Source organism: Melospiza melodia, chromosome 4, assembly GCF_035770615.1.
Source record: "Melospiza melodia melodia isolate bMelMel2 chromosome 4, bMelMel2.pri, whole genome shotgun sequence".
Classification (NCBI taxonomy): Eukaryota; Metazoa; Chordata; class Aves; order Passeriformes; family Passerellidae; genus Melospiza; species Melospiza melodia.
In genome coordinates this window covers 58,857,009-58,880,772 of record NC_086197.1, presented here as the reverse complement: position 1 = coordinate 58,880,772, position 23,764 = coordinate 58,857,009, and the positions used below count along the sequence as shown (strand labels likewise).

Genomic DNA, 23,764 nt, shown 5'->3' with positions numbered 1-23,764 from the left:
GCTGGATGCTTTTTGCAAAAAATGCGGATGCAGTTGTTTCGTAGCTAATTTTCTCAGCTGGAAACTGAGAAATGCTGTTGACAGTCCATATTCTAGGAACTTGTCAAGCAGCTTGGGATTTTCAGCATTTATTTTCATGCATTACTTCAAGTTAGAATGTAACTTAAAGGCATTAAAAAGTTAGAAGAATAAACCAGGGGAAAACCTGTGTTCTTGCATCTGTAATTCTGCATTAGAATGTCTTGCTAAAATGCTCTTTTGTGTATGTGTATTTGTGTCTGTTTGTGTGTATGAAAAGAGGGGAGCATTGATGATGATAGCTGGGAATTCGCAGTCCCTTTGTAAAATACTGCCTGAGAATCTCACTTACTCCTTTTGTATATTTGCCTAGCTTTCCAAGTTAAACATTGTTCCACTGAGCTCTTTTTCTCTGCAATTGTATTTTAACGCGTGCGTGTGTGTGTGTGCACTGTGTGGTAGTTCAGTTATGCTCTGGAGTGTGTTGAAAATGCCAGCCTGACATATTGCTAATGAGTGTGCATATTGACAGTGACGGGGGCGTGTGTCTGTCTGTGTGCCATATATTAAAACAAAAAGAGGAGAGAGACGGAGACACAGAGAGACAGACAGAGAAGGAAATATTGGGATGGGAAAGAACAGTTTGTTTACATTACGGTATGTCAAAATGTTATTATGGCTAAAAAATCCATTTTAAATAGACAGAAGATTTATTTCTGGCAGGAGCTAATATGACCATGGTAGGAGGATAAGGGAGAGTCATTTATTTTGGTGGTATTAGTATTTTTCTGCCCAATAAATTCTGACTTTTTGGTACCAGCTTCTAAAATTTGGGAAATGAATTGTTTTTGTTTTGTTTCGGTTCTTTAACGAGCTCTCCCTGAGTTTTCTGTTGCTTTTCTCTATGTCTTTACAGGTAAACTAGCTCTGGGCATTCAGATGGAATTGTTACAGTAGACTTTTGAAGGAACGTATTGTTCAGTAGCTAGCATAGCAGATGTTTATCTAAAACCAACATTTTTGAGGAGATGTGCTCTTTTTATTGGATAATTTTCTGTTTTGAGTTAAACAATTTTCTAATTTTGAGCTGATATTATTGCAGTGGTAGTTTAAAACTAATGCTGATATGAATTTTTCAGAGAGACTTTGCAGTTCTCAGTCAATTTAATAGCAGATAAATTGTTCTTAACTAGGAGATCAAATTTAAAGAACCAGCTACTCTTTTTTGTTATTTCTTTGTTTTTTTAATGGGTTATACCCCAAAAGAGACTTCTGTTTTGCGAGGAAATACTTCTCTGCAGGCCGGAAACATATTCTTATCATCATTATTTTTCCTATCCTCGGTAATGGATTTTAAGTTATCCTTGTAAATCTATTGCTTTTCAAGAGCTGCTAAGCAAAATTAAAAATCTATATTTTGTTTTGAATAGAAAATGCTGTGAGCAGTGACAAAATAGATTAGTATTGTGATTGCAGACAATAGGGAAGATTAAGTTACTAAAACAGTATATTGTTGTTCTAAACTAAAGCCTGTAATATTTTCTGTAATTGAGACTTCGTGCATTGTTAGAACTCAGTTGGAGTATCAAATGGTTGTGAGGATTAGAGCAGACAACTAAAGCAATGTCACAGTAGATGTGGCTGGTTTTTAACAGGATTATCTTCTGAGATGTGTAGAAATGAGCCCTTGTAATAGTTTTGGAGGAATTAATAATTTTAGTAAAATGTTAATGGCAAATGTGCTAATGTAAAGAATTAGAAGATTAGTGATGCATCCTTTTGCATGGAAATAGGAATATAATAAATGTCCTGCAGGTGACTGAAGCTACTGCAATTTTATTGGAGATTAAAGTTTGATTGACCTTTGCTGAGGTGATTAACCCTTCTGAAATTAAAAGCCAGTAGTAAATTATTCTGTCCAATTTAAATGCAAACACAAATGATATAGCATACTATTCTAAGTGTAAGAGAAAAAAACCTTTTAATTTTCGTTTTGCACTCAGCGAGATGTGATTGCAGACAGCGCGCGGCCGGGCTGCGGTGGAACTGGCCAGTGGCAACCTGCCTTTGCGGTGCTGGCTCCCGCCGGAGCAGCCGTGCCACGGGGATGCTGAGCTTGGGAGCAGTGCCTGCGAGGAGCCTTGGCGTGCAGGAATGCCGGCAGGAGAGCATGGAGCCGTCAGCGAGGTAAGCGGCGCAAGCCACTGTGGATGTGCTCGATCCGCGAGCGGAGACCCCGGGCCAGGTGACACAGGTGAGGGTCCCTGCCCAGCCTCGCGGGACGGCGTGCCGGAGATGGGTTGCTCACCTGTGTGAGCCGTGGCAGAATTAGAAATTGAGCTGCATCCATGTTCTTTGAGATGCTTTTTCCTTCTCCCCGATCCTTAAACGTCAGATGTACGAGCTTGCAGAACTGTACTTTTGACTGACAGAGCGCTTCCTCCAGCACAGGCTGAGTGCAGGTGTGTGAATTGCTGCGCTGCTTCAGAGATGTGATTCCCATCCTTCCTGCAAGGGTGAACAAGCTGCTTCTTAGGCTGTAGCCAGTATGTCATGCTGGATGGGTAGGATCAGGGCATGATCTTAGTAGATGTCTAAAACCTGTGGGATTACTTTGCATGTGTAATGTCTTGCAGATGGTTGTTGGAGTTGCTGTGGCTATGCTACTGAACACCACTTTAAAATATCTAGAAAGTTAATTTCCAATAGATCTTATACTGCTTCACATTACAGTTTGTATCTGGGTGTGCAAACTTTATTACTTAATATTGAATTGGAAAGACCTCAGTAATATGCTTGCTGAATTTTTTATAAATCTTTCATTAAAAGTTAAACACTTAGGAATTCCTCCCAGAGTATCGGCGTGACTCTTTATTTTTGTTTAGCAGAAAAATTTAATGTCAGAGCAGTGATTTGTTCTATAATGAATTGCACTTAACTTCCGCAGGGTATGAGATCAGGGTGTTGTTATAAAGCAGCATACTGTCAAAAAGTCCTTCTGGAGGACTATAATGACTCTCTGAGGACTTAAATTTACACTGCCTCCATCCGTTATAAATGGATCCAGTTCACATATTTTTGTTGCCTTGTTAGGAAATTATATTTTTGTTAAAAGCACTAAAATAATGGTAAACTAGAAGTAGTTTTGTTATTTGGGGTTGGTTTAACTTGTGTGAACAAGTCCTCAAGGATTACTGTCTCCTTTCTTCACCTGCCAGTCCAGAAGAGGGAGGCAAGAGAGTCAGGTCTGCACCCAGGAATCTTCATGGTCTTTGGCATACACTGTACTGGATCAGACTATGCAGGATTTTTTTTGCCTTATTTTTTCTTTCTTTTTATTTCCTGTGCTTGAATCCACCTCTCCCTGACCACCTGAGAAGAGATAAAATGGCTCTTTGAAGGCTTTTGCTTGCATGCCAACAGCAGTAGTGCTGGGAATTGGGCTGAAGGGCAGAAGGGCTTCTACAACTGTTTGGTCTTGAGTGGACTTTCTGCCTAGTAAAATTTCCTATTCTTTCATGCAGCTGTAAAGCATTAAAATGATAATGAATGTGCCATCTGCATTCCATATTCAGTTTATCTCCTCACTTTTTATCAAGGAAGATTTTCATATTGCATCTGTCAAGGTAGGGAAGTCCAAGGAATTGCAGTTCAGAAATTAAGGACCCTGAAGTAGCAGCTCACTTCTGTCTCGTCTTTTCATTTACACTTTAAACAGCCTTCAGAGAGATGGGTTGCTGCTTCTGGGACCCAGCGAAGAAAGTGAGGAATAGATAAAAGCTAAACTTGTGGTGGAGTGACCTAAATGGAACAGCTGGCAAAAGTATAGAGGGGATCCTCCAGGGTACTGAATTATACCTTCAGGCTTGGATTAGTGAGATGTTTAACAAAGAGATCCATTTGCCAAAAGGATCTCTGGCTGATTTTTAATTATGGAACCAGCACTTCCTTCAACGTTTGCAAATTATTGAGCTTTTTTTCCTCATGTAAAGTGTAGAGTACTAATTGTTGGCTTTTAGCTCTTGCTTTTGCTTTTCTCAAACTAAAAATATTTGCATCTTCTTGAATTAACCATATGAATACCTGGAGCATGAAGCATTTCAACAGTTTTTATGTTATGAATAATGAGTTGCATGCTCTGTGAAAAAAATAAATAACTTCAACTATTTATTGTTTTGCTTATAATTCTGGAATGCTCTTGAGTGCTTATAATAGGATGAAACTTTTCTTTAAATTGAGGGAAACAGTATTTATAGATTTTTGTAGTCATACATATCCATTGTATTTTAATTAATGGGAATTGGAATGTAAAATCCTATTTTAAATATTTTTAGTAGAAAGATGCCTCAATTATTTTCCATATTTTACAGCAGAGCAATGCAGGACAGAAAAAAAATGGAACTACATCTGTCAGAAACATCTATTTACCAGCCAACATTCATATATAGCATTTTCTCTTTTGAGATAGGCATTATTTCCTTGTCTGTTATCAGCTAATACTGCCATAAATTTCTTAAACCTCTGTGGGAAAACCCCCTCCAAATCACATGAAATAATGATGCTCTAGCATGGTATTAAATTTTCAAATGGGAGGTGCATCAGGGAAATTCATGAGGAGGTAATAATGTGTGCTAAATACATATGTGTTTAGTGAAGAGATACTCCTAACTGTGTCTCCTTACATTTTCTGAGGCAGTCAGGCTGAAGAGGCAGGCCAGTGTAGTAAAGTATTTCTGGGAAGTTTGTTGTACTACTATACCTGATTACTTTAGGCAAAAAAAAGGGCTAACAATGTGGCTGGTGGAGGAGGGACCTCCTCCCTCAACAAGGATGTTGTCACTGTCCTCACTTCCTACAGACCATAACACCTAAAATAAACACCGTTAGTCATTGTGCCTTTTGCTTTGCTCTTTTGGAAAAGCATTTATCAAGCAGGTTCTTTCAAAGACATCGCTTTGGCAAAGGTCACATAAGATTGTTTTGATGATCTTCACTGTGTGCCAATGTTATCAAGTCACGTGAGACATCGGTGAGGTGCTTAGCATGTGATGTCATATAGGTGATGTTTCTCTCTTGAAAAAAACCCCAAAAATGTGCAGTTAAAATCTCGTTTGCCCCCACTATTGCTCCCAGTGTGAATGGCATAGGGAACTTCATGTATTTTTATGTTGGTAGCATAATTGTTTAGAAATTATCTTGTTCAGCATTTCTAACATTAGCAGTAGTCATTACGATTACTTGAAAAGAAAACACCTCAAAATTTTGCTCCTGCCACAGGCTTCATTTTTCCTCTTCCATCTCATTTCAATATTCTTTCAATATGTTACTCAGCCAATAGCTAAATGAAAATTGCAGGTTTAAAGCCATTTTAACTGAAGCATTAAAAAAAAAAATCTTATAATGGAACAAACTGCAATTTTCTATATACAGAAAAGTTTCTGAATAGTGAGATATGCACTGCATTACATATAATTGGAAAACACGCTGCAGTTTCAGTAGCTACTTAGGCTTAGACCTTAAAGTTGTAAAGAATTCTTTTTCTTCACAATGATGTATTTAGCAGAAGCTGAACATTCCATGTTGCAAATCTGCACAAAATGTATTGCATATTTTCCCCCAGAGTTAGCTTCAAATAGGAGAGAAGATACAAAACCTGCAGATTAATTTTAGGCTTCTGTTAAAAATCAGCAATTGCCTAGGTATTTCTTTTCATCATGGAAAATTAGCTGCAAGTTGATAATTGCATTCCTTGTTCATCAGACCTGTGTAGCTTTCTGAAAGTGTGCATAACAGAGAATTGAATTTGAATATCTTGAATAGCTGCATATGAAAACTCTTGGAGTGTAATGTTTCAATGAACATTTCTTCATTCCATTTCAATAGAAATTAAAATTCTCTTATGAATATGCAGTTTCTTACACTGCTTGGGTTTGGGGGTTTTTTTGAAGTTTTTGGAGGGTTTCAAATTTTGGATTAAGTGAGAGAAAGGGAAGGAAAGGACGTGAAACTTTGTAGGTCAAGGCAGGACATTTTTGAGGTATGTACCACTTTACATTCTTGAAATGGATGGTGGTAGAAATATCTAGCTTTTCTTTCAAGTAAACCAAAATGTGCCTTCTTTGAAGAAATTAAAATTTTTATTGAGTTGAAGGCTTTCTCATTAAAATTTTCCTGTCTGAAAATGAGAACAACTCAGACCATCATGTTCAACAGTTCAAAAACCGCTTGAGAAAACATTAACTTTTAAAGGCACTAAAACTTCCATCAGAAACCAATCCATTCTTTTGTGTAGGAATACTGAGGAAAGCATTTATGTGAAAAAAATATTGTCAAATTTCTGAAAATACAGACCAATTAGTGAGATTTAATTTAGATATTTGTGACTGACTATGTATCATGTATATGTTAGAGCTGATTTATCACTATATTCTTGCCTTATTTGCAAAAAGAGACTCCTACTTATTGAAATATTACTGAAGAATCTAGCTTTCCCCACAAATTACACATTTTTTGCATAAATGTGCCTAATTACCTGAATTCAGTTTTGATTAGCAGTGTTAATTGATGCAGCTGTGGATGGGCTCTGTTTACCTAAATTACCATGTGCAAACAGCAATACGTTTGAAAGTGAATATGCTAAACTGAAAATACTAATTAGCTAAGACAGATTGTTATTCAAGTCACATCTCAGAGCTTTTTAATGAAACCCTGAATGTGTCAGGGCTTTATGATATTCAGACAGAAATGTCTATATTACATATGAATTCTAAATTTAATTCAAGGGAACAGATGGGATGTCGACCAGGGTTCTTCTCCATCGCTTCCAGTATTAATGTGAATATTTTACTCTACTGGATACATTTTTGAGTGTGTGTATGTGAGAGAGAAAGGAGTGTGTGTGAATGTGTGTGAGAGAGAGGAGGGAGCCTCCCTTATTGTGTGTCTTGACAATGTGCCAACCAGGAACATCTAACTGGTCTATTTTTGACTGACATATTTACAAATTATAGGCACCTACTTTCCCAGAATGAAGATAAACAAGCTATTTTGCAAATGTAATAAGGCTAGATAGTAAATGGAATAAAATCAAATAACAGAAAGATTAAACAGATCTCATTAAAAGAACTTTTGCAACAGCAGAGATTTCTCCTTTTGCAAGAATTAAAAAAAAATGCAGTTTTTCATATAATAGGACAATTGAGCTACATGTTTCAGTGTGTCGTGGAAAGACTTTTAACTGCACTAATCTGACAAATTTTCCTAATTTTATTTAGAGCAGCAGAGATTAAGGTATTCCATTATTGCACTTAATCCCTCTTTGTAGTTCAGTTGGATGCAAACCTGTAAATAAATCTTAAAGTAGTACAAAATAATATCTAGAGCATAAGTGCTCTTAATATAGATCAGCTGCCACACAGCATATGTCCAGTTGTCAATCCATTTATTCTTTTGCTTCAGAGCTTAAATATTCAGGGGTCAGCTCCCATGTGAAATTCAGTAATTCCATCAGAAGCTTTATGCACAATGTCTTGACAAAATGAAAAGCAGGGGTTGTAAGTACTGCACCTATTTGTACCAAAATAATAATTGGACTTGTAATGCTCTAATTTTCCTTTTTGGACAGTTCTTTCACAAATGTTCTCAAGATATTTGTAGTGGTCCTGGCTCAATGTAGGTAGCTACAGTTATAGTTATAAAGAGTGTCAGACTTTTGATCTCAGCTGGTTGGAATCTACTTTCTTCTGTGTGTTGCAATTAGAGAGAGAACTCTTTTGACTCTGTTATTCCACTGGTATTGTGAATAGAAATTGTCCTGGTTACTTTAGTTTTGTGAACACAATACTCCTTTTTAAAAGGTTCAATAGTTCTGTTTTTGTGTAAGTTGACACGTAGAGCTGATGATACTTTCTGCAAGTAATTATCTAAGGTCTTAAACTTTATACCTGAATCCTTTAGTCATGGCCTCTTGTACTCCATTAGCAGAGGCTTTACAGATGGAACATTTTCCTAAATAAATTAGTTCCAGGTACCTTCATTGTTCAGCTGACAATTTACTCTGGCTGAAGAGGAGAACAGTAGTGGTACAAGTCAGATTTGGACCACTATGATAAAAAAATTGCTTCATTCCTATTACATTGCTAAATATGAGTGATCCTCTATAATGAACTGTCTCTTCAGTGCAGACATCTGACCCAGGAAAAAGCTTTTATCCCTAATAAATCACATTTATCAGGAGCTCTGAGTCATAAAATGTTATACTAGACCATTTAATGTCAAGTACTTCACCACCCTCAATAGAGCTTGACTTCTTTATGCAAGAAGTATTGGAAAGAGAAAAAGAGAGAGAGAAGCATCAACTCATGAAACACAGAAAGAGGGAGACACCCAAATCCAAAGTTTAAAATTTCGTTTTAGGATGGATTTGGAAAAAGTCATGAAAATTTGGATCCAGACATTGCTCTCACTTGCAAATTTCTGGAATAAATGATTCATAGACAAGATCTTTTGGGCAGTTGATGATCTTCAAATAAACTGGTAGATGAAAGAAAGAATGGATTAACCCATAGCTTAAAAGAATCTGCTAAGGCCTTTTTTCCCATAGAAAATAAAGCAGCAACTTCCACATAAATGTTTAAAGAAAGACAACACTTGATATAGAAAATCTCTCCTAACTTTGACCTTTACCATTGTTTGAGAGCAAAATCAGTGGGAAAGAAGTCTGCAGTATTTGCTTTTGGCCTTTAAAATAGAAGTTCAGGCCAGAATCTTGGTGGCAGCAGTCAGCTGTTACTTAGGGCATCTATATGATACAGCTGCAAAAGCTGACTTAGCCTTGCAACAGGTTCTTGTTTCCAGTCAACAGTGTCAATTGTGTGTGATATCTCCTGACACTTGCTATGCATTCTAGAGAATTTGTATAAAATCGCTTACTGAAGAGATACAATAACATTTTTTAAGATTATATCTTTCTTTAGTCCCTAAATTAGCTTGTTTAGGCATAGACTAACCAAATAACAATAAATAAATACTTATGAGCTCTGCAGTCAACCCTTAAATAAGGACACAAAAATCATGCAGGAAAAAGAACATAGTGTCATGACTAATTGCCTGTTTTGCTTTTAATAATCAAAAAAAAATCTGCATCAATAAAAGTGAGTGGTCATCAAATTCCTATGGAAAATAGATCACTTTTGGTCAACTGGAACTGAAACGTGAAACTTTTGCATAGTCCATGTGAAAGCCATGGATATAAGCACCCTCATGAAAAGATCTGAAGTATCCAGAAGACTTGGTTCTTATGAAATGTACTTAACCTGAACAGCAGACATGAACCAAAGAGGAATAATAGAAAAGGAGATTCATTCTCCTCACTCAGCATCACCTTTACCAGTTTTACATTCCCACCTTGTGCAATGACATTACATCTCTGGTCGGGAACAAGCCCATCTAAAAATGGAAATGGTTTCTAGCACAATTTATTTATATATTTGATTTGAAATCATCTGTCTTGCTACTTACTTAACCATTCATGTTGAATTTTGCCCTTTTTTTTCCTACAACAGAAAGACCAACCTGCTGCTAATGCAGAAATTCTCTCTTCATCTCCACCTCAAATGCCTTTGGGTTTTTATTTGTCAGTCCACATTATTGGAATTCTTGTCATACAGGGTTGACTTGGAAAGAAAGATGAGACACTGTGCTGTATTGGTCTCCCCTCTGTGGATGAGTTGAGTGACTATATATATTCATCCCCTCTATTTGGACATTTCCAGTGGATTCCAGAGATTTTTTGGTTACAAAATCAGGGCAATGTTTCTGGTCTTCCAAGCAATTAATATGTCCATTTTGGCTCTGTGGGCTACCTCTTTGACTTTTTAAATTATTTCTCAAAACAAGGAGACTGCTCTTGCTGCTTTGGGGAATCTCTTATAGAGTCCAAGTCAAAAAGCATCTTCTGCTTTTATGGATAATTTTTGACATTTTAAATAACTATTTTAATTTCCAGCATTGAATTTTTGAAATCTGATGCATTCTGAAGTAGTTGTTTTGTTCTAAGTTTACTAAAACGCCTCACAGTGCACTTACAAAAAATAACTTACACCTCAGTTACTCACCTGAGCTTTTTTAAGGTCAGTTTTAGTATAAATCTATTTCACAATTAAATGCTCGCTATTTTTCAAGTTCATTGTACAACATTAAGCAATTAACGTTCCCCTCGAAAAAGGGAAGCACATATTACACATTCTTTCTCTTTCACATTGCATCTTAAAGTATCCATTGGTATGAAGGATCCCTGTTTAAAAATGCCTTCAAGAGCCTTCCAGAAGTGAAGTCCTCTAGTCTCTTCCAGATTCTTTGTCCCCCCTTCCCCAGACTCCTTTTCTCTTATAGTCCAGTTGCTATTTTACGTTCACTCTGTTTCTGTGCTATCACTGTATCTCACCTCATCCTTTTCCGTGATCCTCTTTCATGTCTGTCCCTTTCTCCTTGTGCTTGGTACACAATTTGGGTAATTTTGATTTTTCTAGTTGATCATATTTTTCTTCTATTTAAAGCTCTTAAGGCTGACCATGAGTTTTAGTTTGGTCTCCATTATACTGAATTGCTCTGTCTTTCTAAAAGTGTCTGAGTAATGCTATGCACCTGAAAAAAAAATTTCCTTTACTTTTGAAAGGCAAACCCAAAGTGTGTTATTCTACTAGGCTACTCTAGACATCTGGGAGTGCTATCACTAAGAGTGAATTTTTTTTTCTGTGTCTTGTGTCAGCATGGATTTCAAAACGTCTTGCAAATTCCTATTTGATCAACAATTTCTGTGCTGTCCTGGATTCACACTCACTTTGTATGTGAACTTTTTCATGTTCTTTTCTCTGCTAGATGTTCTTATGCCTCTTCTGCTCAGATTCAGCTTCAACCTTCATTTATTCATTCATTAATTTAACTTCATGTCTATATTTAAAGCCACCATATGTATGTCAAAAGGGCAAGTGTAATAACTCTATGATATCTGCAAACTTCCATCAAATCAAGGCTGAACACTAAAAATTTCTTTTTCACATCACTTGTCTTTGTTAATTTTACTTTTAAATTAGATTTCCTAAATTTTTCTCTATTGTTCAACACAGATTAAATTGTTCCTCTTGTATTTCTTTACACTAATTAGAAACAATTTGCTTTTAATCTAAAATAACTTTCAACTATCTAAAACTACACAATATAGTAAGAGAAGGAAAAACAGAGCAGGTCAGTACCACCTCTTCTGCCACATTATAGATAGTCTGTTTTTGTGTTGTTGTGCATGTCTCTGCAGAAATATGGTCAGAAAGGAAGACTCAAGCTATGTCAATAAATTCCTTTCTTAGAAAACTTCATTAGCTCCTTTGTCTATGGCATTAGAGATGTCTTCTTTTCAACCTCACATAGCTTTGTTCTCACTACCTCTCCTCAACAGTCCCTCATTTATTATTGTTTCCCCCATCTACATTCCTCATCATTGATGACAATGATGCAACCCTTTCTTCTGGCAGATATTGTATATATGTTTGTGTGTGTGTGTGTGCACTTGTGTAAACTTATGAAGTTCATACTTTGGGCCAGTTCCTGTTTCAGACAGAACTGGCATGAAATGAGTAAAGCTTCAATGTAAGTTTGTAAGTTTTCTTATGTTAGAATGTCTATTATTGAACCATTTCAGGTTTCAATCGTCAGCTGTGCCAGCTGAGAAATAGCATGAACATTATGAGTATTTGAATTTAGTTTGATTTTTCATGAGTGTGTATGTATGCACTGACTGATGCTTGCACAGCAGTTATGAACCAGTCCGTGTGTGGCATTTTTATGTTGCCATAAACTCAGAGCATTTAACTTGAGTACCTGCTGCAAGAGACATGATTTTTGAATAATGGCTTTTCCAAGCCTATAGGTTCTCAGAAGGAAAATTGCAAGACCAGATAAAAATATGCCTAACTGCATTTAAAGTAATGAAAAAGGCTGTCTGAAAGTTGTGATTGCATAGTATAACAAACGTGTTTCTGTCTGTATTTGGCATACTCATGAGTATGCATGTACAAATGCACAGCCCATCAAAATGGCTGTGAAGATCACACAGAAAATGCATCAGAACTCTCACCATCTCTCTCTTCTTTTTCTTGACAATTCCACTTTGGTTGACCATTTTGGGGGCATTTGGAGCACATTCCAACAATTGCCAGTGTCTTTTTCCAAACAGCCTAAGCAGTGCTTTTTCCCTTAGACGAAAATTATCTGTATGCTTATTAGTCCCCAGAGTAGTATTAGACTGTATTTAAATCAGAGACTATTTTTATGTTAATTTTCTCTCTGGATATGAGATTAGAAATTTTACTTTTGGAAAGAAGGAATAAAACTCGGACAAATTCCCAGTGCAACAAAATACTTCCTTCCAAGCGCATGAGCTCTCAGATGTGTAAAATCAAATCTTGGTAATATTTTACCCAGCCTTTTTTTTTTCTTTTGTTAGATTGTGTAACTTTTAAATCTTTTTGCTTTGATTGTCCTTTTCCTTTTGTACCTATACAGTTTGAGTCTGCCTTCAACAATGCTAGTGTGCTCTAAAATGTTATGCACAATATTAACTCTCTCCCCATTTCCTCATTATTGTATGAACTTTGATTCTTTACTTGTTCCATGTATTTCTCTATAAGGTCTCTTTCTTCTCTTTAGACTCTGTAAGTCCATGCATGTGTGAAAGAGAGATAAAAGAAAGATTTTAGGCAAGTCACTATGTTTTTCTTTCATTTCCACTTCAGTTATAAGGTCTCTGAGGAAAAAAAGTAGAGATTTTGTTTGGTTGTGGTCTGTGCTGGAAGGAGCTGGGGACTCCAGCTATTAATTTGATACAAGTAAAGGAAAAAAAGCCCCATTCTTATAAATAGCATGACATAGAAGGAAGGCATAAATATGAATGGTACCATTTTAACTCTTGGTCTTGTTTGTCAAAGACAAACATGCTGTAACTGATCAAATACTGAAATGTTACAAGGCTGCAGTGGACAGCTACAAAATAATGAAAACACTGTATTTCTTAACTCAATGAAGACTCTTCAGGGCAACAGGTGCATCCATTCCAGCTTATACAGTACAAAGTAAAAGGACTTCTTGATGGTCCTGACCATTCACCAATGGCTTTATTTGTAATATATTATGCATTTATAGATGTATACATATTTATATGTATGTATTATTTAATTGAAAGTTTAATTTCACTTGACAAACAAGGAAATTCAGCAAAAAGTGCATATAACTGCCTTCTACCTTTTGTGTGGCTGGACATGGGTCAGTGCTGTGTCAGGACAGAAAGCCAAAGAATAAAGCCAGAACTCTTTAAAATAAATGATTGAATACCTAAATTCAATGGTAAATGATAGATGTTAAAGAAAGTCTGCCCTTAAAAAGAGCTTTTCTTACCACAGCTACTTGGTTTAAATTATTTCAGAGTTCAATTTTTGGAGTAGAAAGCGCAGAGAATCGCCTTCACTCATAGTGAAATCTGAGGCCTGAAAAAAAGACATTCATCTATTATAAACACAAAATTGGAAAAACAAACCTACAGTGCCTGTATTGCTTTATATAAATTCTAGTTTTCTTGATGATATGAAAAACAGCATTAGAAGAACCTTGGCTGCATCTCCATTATACTTTTGTAGGACAGCCAACCACTTTACTCACCTATATCGTCTGAGTTCCAAAACCAGTTGTAATATAAAGGAAAAAATGTACAAAAATTGACATTCAGTTTTATAAATATTTATTTATAGTGAGTACAACTTGGAGAGGATTCAACAATATCCTGAATAAAGATGTTTTCTGACAGTTGATTTAAGTTTTCTCCAGAAAAAATGGTGAAGGGCCTAAAGTTCAATGTGCAATGCCCAAATCATTAAGAACTTATCAGAGAATCCTTTTAAACAACTGCTGATTGGAAATGTATAATCATCTTTCTTCTTAGAAACACAGGGAAATTCAAATTATAGCAACTGTTTTTTATCAAATGTTTAGATTTTCATTAATATGATAAACCAACAGTGAATTGCTAGCTGAAATGTTGAGAAGAAAAATCAGTTATAAATTCCTCCTTTACCTATGTATATTTTTTGAGGTGCCTTCATTATAACTTTAATAAGAAAGGATTTTCTCTTTCTTCCCACTAAACCTACATAAAATGTTATCTCTGCTGCAGTACATATGGTATTTTAATTGCATTTCATTGTTGTCAAACCTAATTTATTGCATGTTAAGTCTAATTATATTAGAGCTGGGAGCTGAATCAGTGGTCACATGAGAGAATTTGGCAAAATATACTATTATGCATAGTAAATCCAAAAGTGTTGTTTTTTTCCTATGTCTTGAAGAAGGTCTGTTTTATTTTAAGAATGAGTTGCCATTCAAGACATAAATGTTATATCTAGTAAGTGTATTGCAGCCTTTTTTGAGAGTGCTTTATTTCTTCTGTATAGCAAAAAATTACGGGTTCAAATTACACACATGATAGAGTGGCTTTTAAGAGAAAGCAAATGTTTGCTAAGTGATTAACTGACAAAGAATCATAGATTCATTAAGTTGGAAAAGACCTTTAAGACCATCAATCTTTGGGACCTGTTCTGAAGCATACAAAACAGGTTTAGCTGGCCCAGTATGATGTAAGACGCTGAAATGTTTCCTATGTCTTCATTGAGAAACTTTTTATATTGAGCGTAACAAAAAAGGTAAAGCCAAAAGCACACAAGCAAACAAGCTCGCCAGCCTTTTCCAGCAGGTAGTCCATTCGGAAAGAAGACCTGTTGGAGTATTTGGAAGTAGTAAAACCAGTAGCCAGCACCTAACACTGCTTTCTGAAGTTAATCTTAGTAATTATACTCATATCCACCTCTCAAGCATTTCTTCCTCATCTGTGAAATAGTTACCTAATTCTTTTGCATGAGCTATGTATGTGAGCAACATGGCCTGCTGCAGGTTGAAGTGATGGTGGAGCTCATCTAAAACTAGGATTGTGTCCGGGGCATGCTCTGAAGCCAGCTTTTTGTTCTTCTAGTTTTCCTGGGCTTTTTTGTTTGATTGGACTTTTTCCTCTTAAGAAGAGGGATGCAGCTTGGGCATGTCAGCTGGTCAGAACAAAACTGAAGAATACATGGATGATATCTAATTTTGGTAAAATAAATATGAGAATGCAGCCCTCCCTCAAGTCCTGTGAGGACTCTGGTTGTTGGTCAGGACAGACAAATGGCATTTGCCTTTGTTATCAGCTGTTTGGGAAGGAGGAACTTTGTATCAGAAATGAAGGGCAGGATTCATTCAAGTGAAAGGCCTTACAGGGAATACCTGCCTTGTAGCCCTCATGGTTACGTGCTTCCAACAGAAAAAAATATTGTGTGGATTCATGTTTTTTCAATTGGTGAATATCACATGCTGGCTGGGTTTCAGTAATCTAGTGTTCACAAGACAAAGGCACCTACAGTTCTTTCATTGTTAAAACACACAATTGCAAGGTCTTAATTTTCAAATTGAATATATACAAATGCCACAGTCTCCTGGTCGCACAGAGAAAAACGGAAAGTAAGACATCCTACTGGTGGGATCCTATTACACCAACTGGTGTTCCACTTAGATCACAACACTTTAGTCTTAAAGGCTGTAAAGGAAAGAAGTGTGATTCCTGCACCTAACCAAATAATTTGTTGTCAAACTGTGAGAATATTGTTTAAAATGAAATCCTGATTAGAAGTAAGTGAACATTTCTCACCTCTCTGAGCAAACTGTTTAGGTGGTTAATTAAACCTATTCTTACAGTGCAATTTCACAATATTTTGGATTTTGTGCAATTTTATCATCAGCATGGCTAATTGTCATATGGGAGGCAAACAGTATAATAGAAATTATTATAAAAAGGTGGAGGGTGCTGTCACCTATGTGTAAGGGATAATAGGATCAGTTTCTCACATGTTTTTTGTCTTAGAGTGAGAGGGATGTCATATGGAACATTTAAAGATCTACCCCTTCCATATGTGGTACAATGAATCTTCTGTTATGTGTGCTGCCCTTGAGGAGACAGGAAAAAAGGAATAGCAAAAAAGGTAGTGAATGTCTTGTAAACAGGGAATGACATCATGCTAATTTGTTGCAAATGGCATCAAAATATGTTGATGGGGGAATATTTTTGGAAAATTGACTTTGGACATTAAATGTTTGTGTCTTGAACGAATATTTTTGTCATGATGAATAAGGGTTTTTTTGGCAAAAAGATTGATAGGGTACATGAGTTCGACTTTGAGCTTATGTCAGAATTTACAACAGAACTTAATTTCTCTGTCACTCCTTCTGTTGGGAAAAACCAGTTTGTTTCTTACTTCCTTTCAGAGGCATAAAGTGCTGGAGGAGTGAATATATATATGCAACTCTTCTGCTGCAATTTCATGTTACCCTCTGATGTACGGGGCTTGAAGGGAGGGAACATGACCATATGGAAATGGCTTTCTTATCCAAGTGGAAACAGTTTAGTCAGCTTGCAGGAGGGTTATAAACCCCTCAAAATATTTATTAAATAATACAGTAGAAAAACTCACAGAGCTGTACTTTAATGGCCAATTATTGCCTCTGCTGTGCATTCAGGGTCAGTATACATGGAATACATATGCTTGTATTATGAATGGATGGAAAAATATCTTCTGAGCAAAAGAAAATCTAATGTTAATTAAAATTTTCCAGGGGTTGGGTTGGATAATTCTTCTTTTGTGTTCTTAAGTTTCTTTTGATTTTAATTGCATGACAAAACATTGACTGTAACTGTAATGTTAGCAAATGTTTATATTTGATTACAAGCATCTGTGAATGCTAAGTCAAAGAATTGAATTACTTTAATTGGGGTGGGTTTGTTTTCTGTTTCTTCATGAGGTTTTTTGTATATTGGGTTTTTTTTTCCCCAAGACATCCACACTGGCAATAAAGCTTGTACTGTCAGTATGCTGAAGGTCATTCCTATTATATATTCAGTAAGATCTGCTCCCCTTTAGGTGAAAAAAAAAATCAACTGAGCATACCTAAAAACGTCTAGAAAATCCTATTACACTTACTGAATTCCAGTTATGTATTTCAGATTCACATAGAATTCAATGAGTGCTCAAATCAAATATGAACATTTGTAGCAAGTTTCCGATGTTATGCACAGGGTTTCCCTCCCTCCCCCTTCCTGTGCTATCTTAGAGAAACAAGGAAATTCTTCTCAGATATGACACAGGATAAAATGAAATGAGTAACATTAAAACATACCTAATACTGTGTGATATGTTCTAAAACTGGAGACAAAGGTAGGGTATGTCTTATCTGTTTGTCGTGACTCCCTGTGCATCTGTCTGTCTCTCTAGAGCAAGTCAATAAAAATGATTAGAGCTGGCACCTCACAATCGTACACCCTTAAAGCATGAAGCAATAATACTGTGAAGGAAATTTTTTTTTCTGACCTTTTCAAATTACATCCAACTGTCTAGGGAATTTCTCAGTGACTAGAGGTAATAAAGTTCAATCCGTTTTGCCGGTCGGCTTCAAATTTAGCTCCTCAGAAGCCCTAACTTATCTATTCTTTTTATCTTGGCCTTGGCATCTATTCAGTACAGTAATCCATGCATCTAATCTTTTTTTTCCTCCCCTCTCAGGTTTAGCTGGTGGATCATATTGTGAAAACTGCAGCCATGAAAGGCCGTCCATTTAGTGCACCCTTCAAAACGAAATGTTAGCATGGGAGGCTAAGCTGGTATGTTGCCTTTGAGAGGCTCTTGTTGAATTTAATTAGCTTTTAGATTTCATCTCCATCTCGCATCTCCGCTTTCACCATTGTGTGTGATTTAGGCTTCACTGACTTCCATTATTTAAAACTTTTCCAACTTAGCTGTGCCACTTTAGAATAATGAGGCAAAAGTAAAGTTTAAAGTTCATTGTCTTAAATTGATTTCTAATTAGTTTTTATGATATGAGCTCAGAAACAATAGAGACACAGCTGCTCAGTAAGTTAGGATTCAAGTGACAAAGACAAGCAACCATTTCCTCATGTCTTGTTTCTCATTGCACTCCATGAAGTACTCCACAAGAAACAGGTGAAGAATGTTTTTTGCAAAATATTTCTTTAATTATTTTTAAATTTATAAAAAACTGGACTTTACTGCTGTCTCTTCCCTGAAATATTGAGTCAGTGTTTAGATATGTATGTGATCTGCTAATTAATGATCTGCAGAATATTTAAAATGCATGCATACCTAAAAGCACCTGTAAAACACTTCCTTTTAATCGTGCAGGTAATACATTGGAAGACATATGTCTCCCATGTTAGCTATCTTAATAGAGTTGTAAGGAAAAGGAGCAGCTACAAAATGGTTTGATAAAGATAGGAGGTTTGATTTTTTTTTTTTTTTTTTTTTTTCATGAATTTTTCTTCATTTTGATTCTCTCTTCTGAAGTGAAGGGAAACATGGTCAGATGGGTAAAGTACAAAATTGGGAGTTTCTAGATCTTGACCCTGTATGTAAATGGGCCCCTGCCAGGGCTGTAATGTTTGTCAAGTCACTCAATCACTTTGTACAATAACCCTGGCTATTGTGAAAAGCTCTCAGGGAGTGCTCAGCAGAGGATGAGCACAGGGTAGAATCTGACTATTTCACTGTGTTTAATTGATTCAAAATGAATCTAAAATTAAATAGGTTCATTTTTAATCAAAATATATTGTGCTCCATTGATACTAGCTATGTTGAAAGTAGGATAATCAGTAATTTGAAGGCCTTTCATGCCTGAAAGAATGGCATTCTCAACAAAATTACTGAGGATATCTTTAATTCTGAAATTAATTTAGGAAAAACAGTACCCCACATTGGTAAGGCTTCTCACATTCACAGGTATTTTTTTAGTGTCCTTGCTGTAACTTCCTGAAAAGAAATGTTGCTAAATTGACAGATCCAGTTATATTTTTAATCAAGCAGGAATAAGCATTTCAAAATTCTTTTATTAGTTTAGTGCAGAAGATAACATACCTAAATTTGCAATATGCTAGATCGTGTCCTTGTTTCAGAGATAATATGGAGGGACATAATAGAATGTACATGAACACTCAGTTTGGTATTAAAATCAAGTTAAATAAATGTTTGTACAGATATGTTCATTTACTTTCACATCTTGGAAGCTCTGCTGATAGAGTTATTTTTTAGTAGAATCAACTGTTTTTCAGTCTACATGAATTAGGCTTCTCCTGATACTCCAGCATTCAGGTTGGTCTCTAGATGCGGAGACAAGCAACCCAAAAGGCTCTGTAGTTTACCAAGGATCAGAGGTCTGAGAAATACTTAATGGAAGAAGCAAGTTTTAGATTCTCAAAGCAATGTCACTGTTGCTATATCTATATTTTTTTTTCAGTAGGTATTTGAAAAACATATCATAAATATCTCTCATATACCATAAATATCTCCCAATGCAAGTGGGATATTAAGGTGGTGGCAATATGAATTTTCTTTCAATGAACAAGTTCTATTTCCAAAATTCTTTCTAATTTACAAATCTGAATATTGGGTAGCAGCAGTTCTGCTGACAGGTTTTTCTACCATACTGATGGTTTTCAGCTCAAAAGTATTGACAATTAACTTTAAGGAGAAAATATTTTTCTCATTTATTTATTTCAATTCAATTCAGCACACTATATAGTACATAAAAGGATCTGTGTTGTGATATTCATATGCTTACATTGCATTTCTTGGAATGTCTGTATGGACAACCATGAAGCCAAAAGTATTGTTTTCCACTTGGTATGTAGCTGTGTTTTAGTTACTTACCTGGTTAAAGCCAGGCATTATGGATTGCTGAAGGCCTCAGCACCTCAGAATGATATTCTGGCTTTTATTGTTACTGGGGAATATTGAAATCTTCTTTGCAAACTAATCCATTCCTTAAAGTAGTTAATTAAAAACAAACAAACCACAAGTGTCTTTCAAATCAAACATACAACATTATGTCTTGTAGTGGGAAATAACAGATGTCCTGATGCTTTCCTGGATTCATGTGTTTATAGCTTTTCTTTCTATTCTATCTTTCCTGATTTTCATAAATAGGGAATACAATAATAGTATACTAGGGGTAGGTATATGAAAAATGGTGTTTCAGATTTCCTTTTTCTTCAGTTAGAGAGTACCTAGTTTAACAAATCTTTTTGTAGATTGTGTTAACGTAACCCCTGTCCACGCATCAGTGGTGTTAAAAGAGGAGTTTGCCTTGTGCATATCAAAGGGATTGTGTGAATGTTACTGATACACTGTTGTTCAGTGCTATTTATATTTTCATCATTAGTACATAAAGTCTTGTTAATTAACTCTCTAATTTCCCAGAAAAAGCATGGTAATTTGTTGAACTGGTTGAAGGAAGAAAAAAAAAAAAAAAGCTGACCAATCTGGCATTGTAAGTTAATAGTATAGAACAAAGCATAGTCATAATTAGTGGAGAAAAGGACTTTCCCTGTTCATTCCAGTTCATAATAAAAAGTGCCTCACCAAAGTGACTTAGAAAATAATACATTCAGACTGAGCAGAATTACTGCCTAGCAGATTCTATTTATCTGTAGCTTAAAAAGCAGCTGCGTTTTTGTAAAAAGCAATGAATGTGGCAGTCCTACTTAAAGGTAGAAGAGAAAGAACACCCCTTGTTTTGTAATAAGGGGATTTTCAATTTAAAAGAGAGAGAGAGCCTGTTGTGTGAAGTATGGTTATTACATTCACTGTATTCTATCTCACTCACCAGGAGGCTAATAACGAGGGAGTCAGTGGAGGAGACCAATGCCACAAGGGTTATCTCACAGCCCCAGATGCTGGATAAGTTGAAGGAGGCAGAATCGCTTTTGGATGACATTCAGGAAGGCCTTGAATGATTATCTGGTGGAGAAAAGACTATTCTTTTCAAGGTAAACAGTCCATTTCATCTGTCTGGTGTTGGTGTTGGTATAAAATATGTTTATATAAATACCTCTAAACTTCATTTTTTATCATTTTCCAGGTTTTTTTCCCTAGATGCTGCAATGATCTATTAAGAATCCTTTTTGAGACAAAGGATCCACTCCACCTCCAACCTAAGGAAATGCTTTGAAGGAATTGACAAGCTCACTTTTAATCACAAGAGAGAAATTACCCACATGGAGTCAGCAGAAAATGAAAAAGTAGAGCTCGTGCTGCGAATAATTCCAGCAAGTGCCAAGGGGCTAGTTGAGAAATGGCTTCATGAGGTGAATATCTTTAGCTCTTACTTAGGGTTTGGTTACTGTATGATCATTTTCTCTTTTAGGAGCAATGAATATTTTAAGTGTATACTAAATAGCTCTCTGAATATTTGTCAAGATGTTCACAGATTTCAGCCTTATTGTTGTTATTTATTGCAACTAATTTAGCATCTGCAAACATGCAGAAATTAATTCTAATAAAAAGCTCTCTTGAATCAGGCTGTCAGCAGAAGTTGGTCTGTGTCTGAAACCATATGTGTGAATATATGTTTGAGTCTACATGTATGTGTTTTTGTGCTTTCGTGGTGTAATGTCTGTAGTTCAGGAGGATAATATGTAAAAAGTAATCAAAGAAATGTAAGATTTCAAATGCTTCCCTCCACCCTGCAGAAAGTGTGTCCCATTGTGTTGGAAGGGTTTAATATCCAATCATTTTAACAAAAGGGAAGAGAAATTATGTCACTGATAACATCCTAACCTTTCCCCTTCGGGCCTCTAATCTAAATTCATTGGTTTCAGCACAAAATTAGTTTGGTGACCTTTTTTGTTTGCTTTGTTTAACCTTCCTCTCCCAGTGGATGGGAATGGGACCTTCTATTCTTTTTTCTTTCTGGGCACCTTTCTTCCACGTGCTTCCCTTTTTCCTGGGGCAGGATCAGCCCTGGGAATTCCACTTCCCCTTTGTTCACTGTTGCAGGTACTGGTCTCGTCCTCAGGGGCTTGTCCCTGAGTGCTCCCTAGGCAGGGATAAGTGACAGGGACCAGCACCCAGCACCAGCAGGGCAAGTGAGGAGAGGCTGGGGGGTTGCTGTTTGTATAGCCAGATGGTTGGGCAGAGACTGGGAGCAATCCCTGGGCAGTGAAACCTGGAGCAGGTGGCAGGTTAAAGGTGTTTGGCCCTATTCTGTATCGTGTTCCTCCTGGCTGGGTGAGCAAAGCCAGGCTGCATAAGCCCACTTGTGAATCCCCTTTTCCTACACAATGAAGCAGCAATGTGGCAGCCTTGGATGGAGGCCCTTTTGGGTGTGACTGCACGTGGTTTAAAATGAGCCATCTGCATCATTTTTCAGGATAGGGCAGGGAGAAGAGAAGGGGATGATTTAGGCAAGCCCAAACACTTCCCACCCTGCTCTCTGTGTCAAGCCACTAGCTTGGTTTTGGACTAGTTTGCAGACAAATTTGTCTTCCATTAAAAAAAAAAAAAAGAAAAAAAGGGACAGTAGAAAAGTAGCTGTCCTGAGGAGAAACCCAGATTCTCAAACCTATGATATCAATCATAGTTTTCAGTTTCTTCCATATATGAAACAGGGTTGAGGGAGGTGAGCAGCTGTGTTTATTTTAATACATCTATTTTAACCCTCACCTAAAAACAAATGGGGAGATTTGGGAGTGCATTAATCTGGATCAGATTAGTGTCTCTTTTTCCCTCAAAAGTGCAACCTGAGATTAATGAATATAAACTAGAGTTTCATATGCAGTCTTTAAGTCATTTGCATGTTTTATGCATGATAATTGAATTTATTTATGCACTTCCTTTCATTTAATGATTTCTCACTCTTTTCTATGCTATCAACATTATATTATGCAAGAAGTTGGATTTGGTAGGCAAGAAAGGATAGCAGTATATAAATCAAAGCCGAGTTAATTTTGAGTTCTAGTGTCACCACTAGATCAGAATTAATATTGGTCTCATGCCAGTGGGTTTACATGGCTGGGAAGATGCAAAATATTTTTGGTAAAGCAGAGATTTTAGCTTGAGATTTTAGCTTTTCTGATGTAGCCTAGTTTGCTTGCAAGTGCACAAGCAAAATTATTTTCAAATGGCAGTTAAATTATTGTATTGACTTTTCAATGACCCTAGAGACTTGTGTTTCTACTTGGCCAATTAGTAGTAATAAGAAGATGAATAGTAATTACACTAATAAATAACTGTGTTCAGACCAGGACCTCAGTATTATAGTCTGGGTTAGAAAATAAGGATATTTTATAATTTGCCTCATTTGGTCTTTCTTCAGAAGAAATATGGACTTTGGAGCTATATAGGAAATTTTTCATAGCCAAGAAGGTAAAAGTCCTAGGGATGAGAGGGTCATATTTGATAGGAGATCTGTGACAGTGGCTGTTTCAGTGTCATAAGTAGGGAATCTTGTTCTGCTTCTGCAATTAAGCTCAGATGTCTTTAAGATGTCAGTGTTGGAGTGCGAATTTTTAATAATGCATGCCAGGAAGTTACTGAGGAAAATTAGGGAAAAGATGCTGGTAGTGTGCTTTCATAGCGTTTATCTATACCAGTTTCTTTTGTGTCTCTTGTCTTTCCTTATGTCTTGAAAGATGTATGTGGAAGTGATATTTTTCTGTGGCGTCCTGTCTTTTATCAGTGAATTAAATGGTTGTGTCTTGTGATTGTTTCTTGATTCTCGTAGGTAGGAATGTGTTTAAAGGCTAAAGCTTTGCTAATTTGTGATGTAACCATTT

The 23,764-nt window shown here is 36.3% G+C and overlaps 1 long non-coding RNA gene across 1 annotated transcript; it reads left to right on the top strand.

The window, feature by feature from the left end:
* The first annotated feature begins 623 nt into the window (after positions 1 to 623).
* LOC134418064 (uncharacterized) lies at positions 624 to 22,527 on the top strand. The gene is made up of 5 exons (XR_010027671.1): positions 624 to 675; positions 2,022 to 2,205; positions 17,703 to 17,800; positions 20,818 to 20,977; positions 21,070 to 22,527. It is a non-coding gene; the product is annotated as an uncharacterized LOC134418064 (long non-coding RNA).
* The last annotated feature ends 1,237 nt before the right edge of the window (positions 22,528 to 23,764 follow it).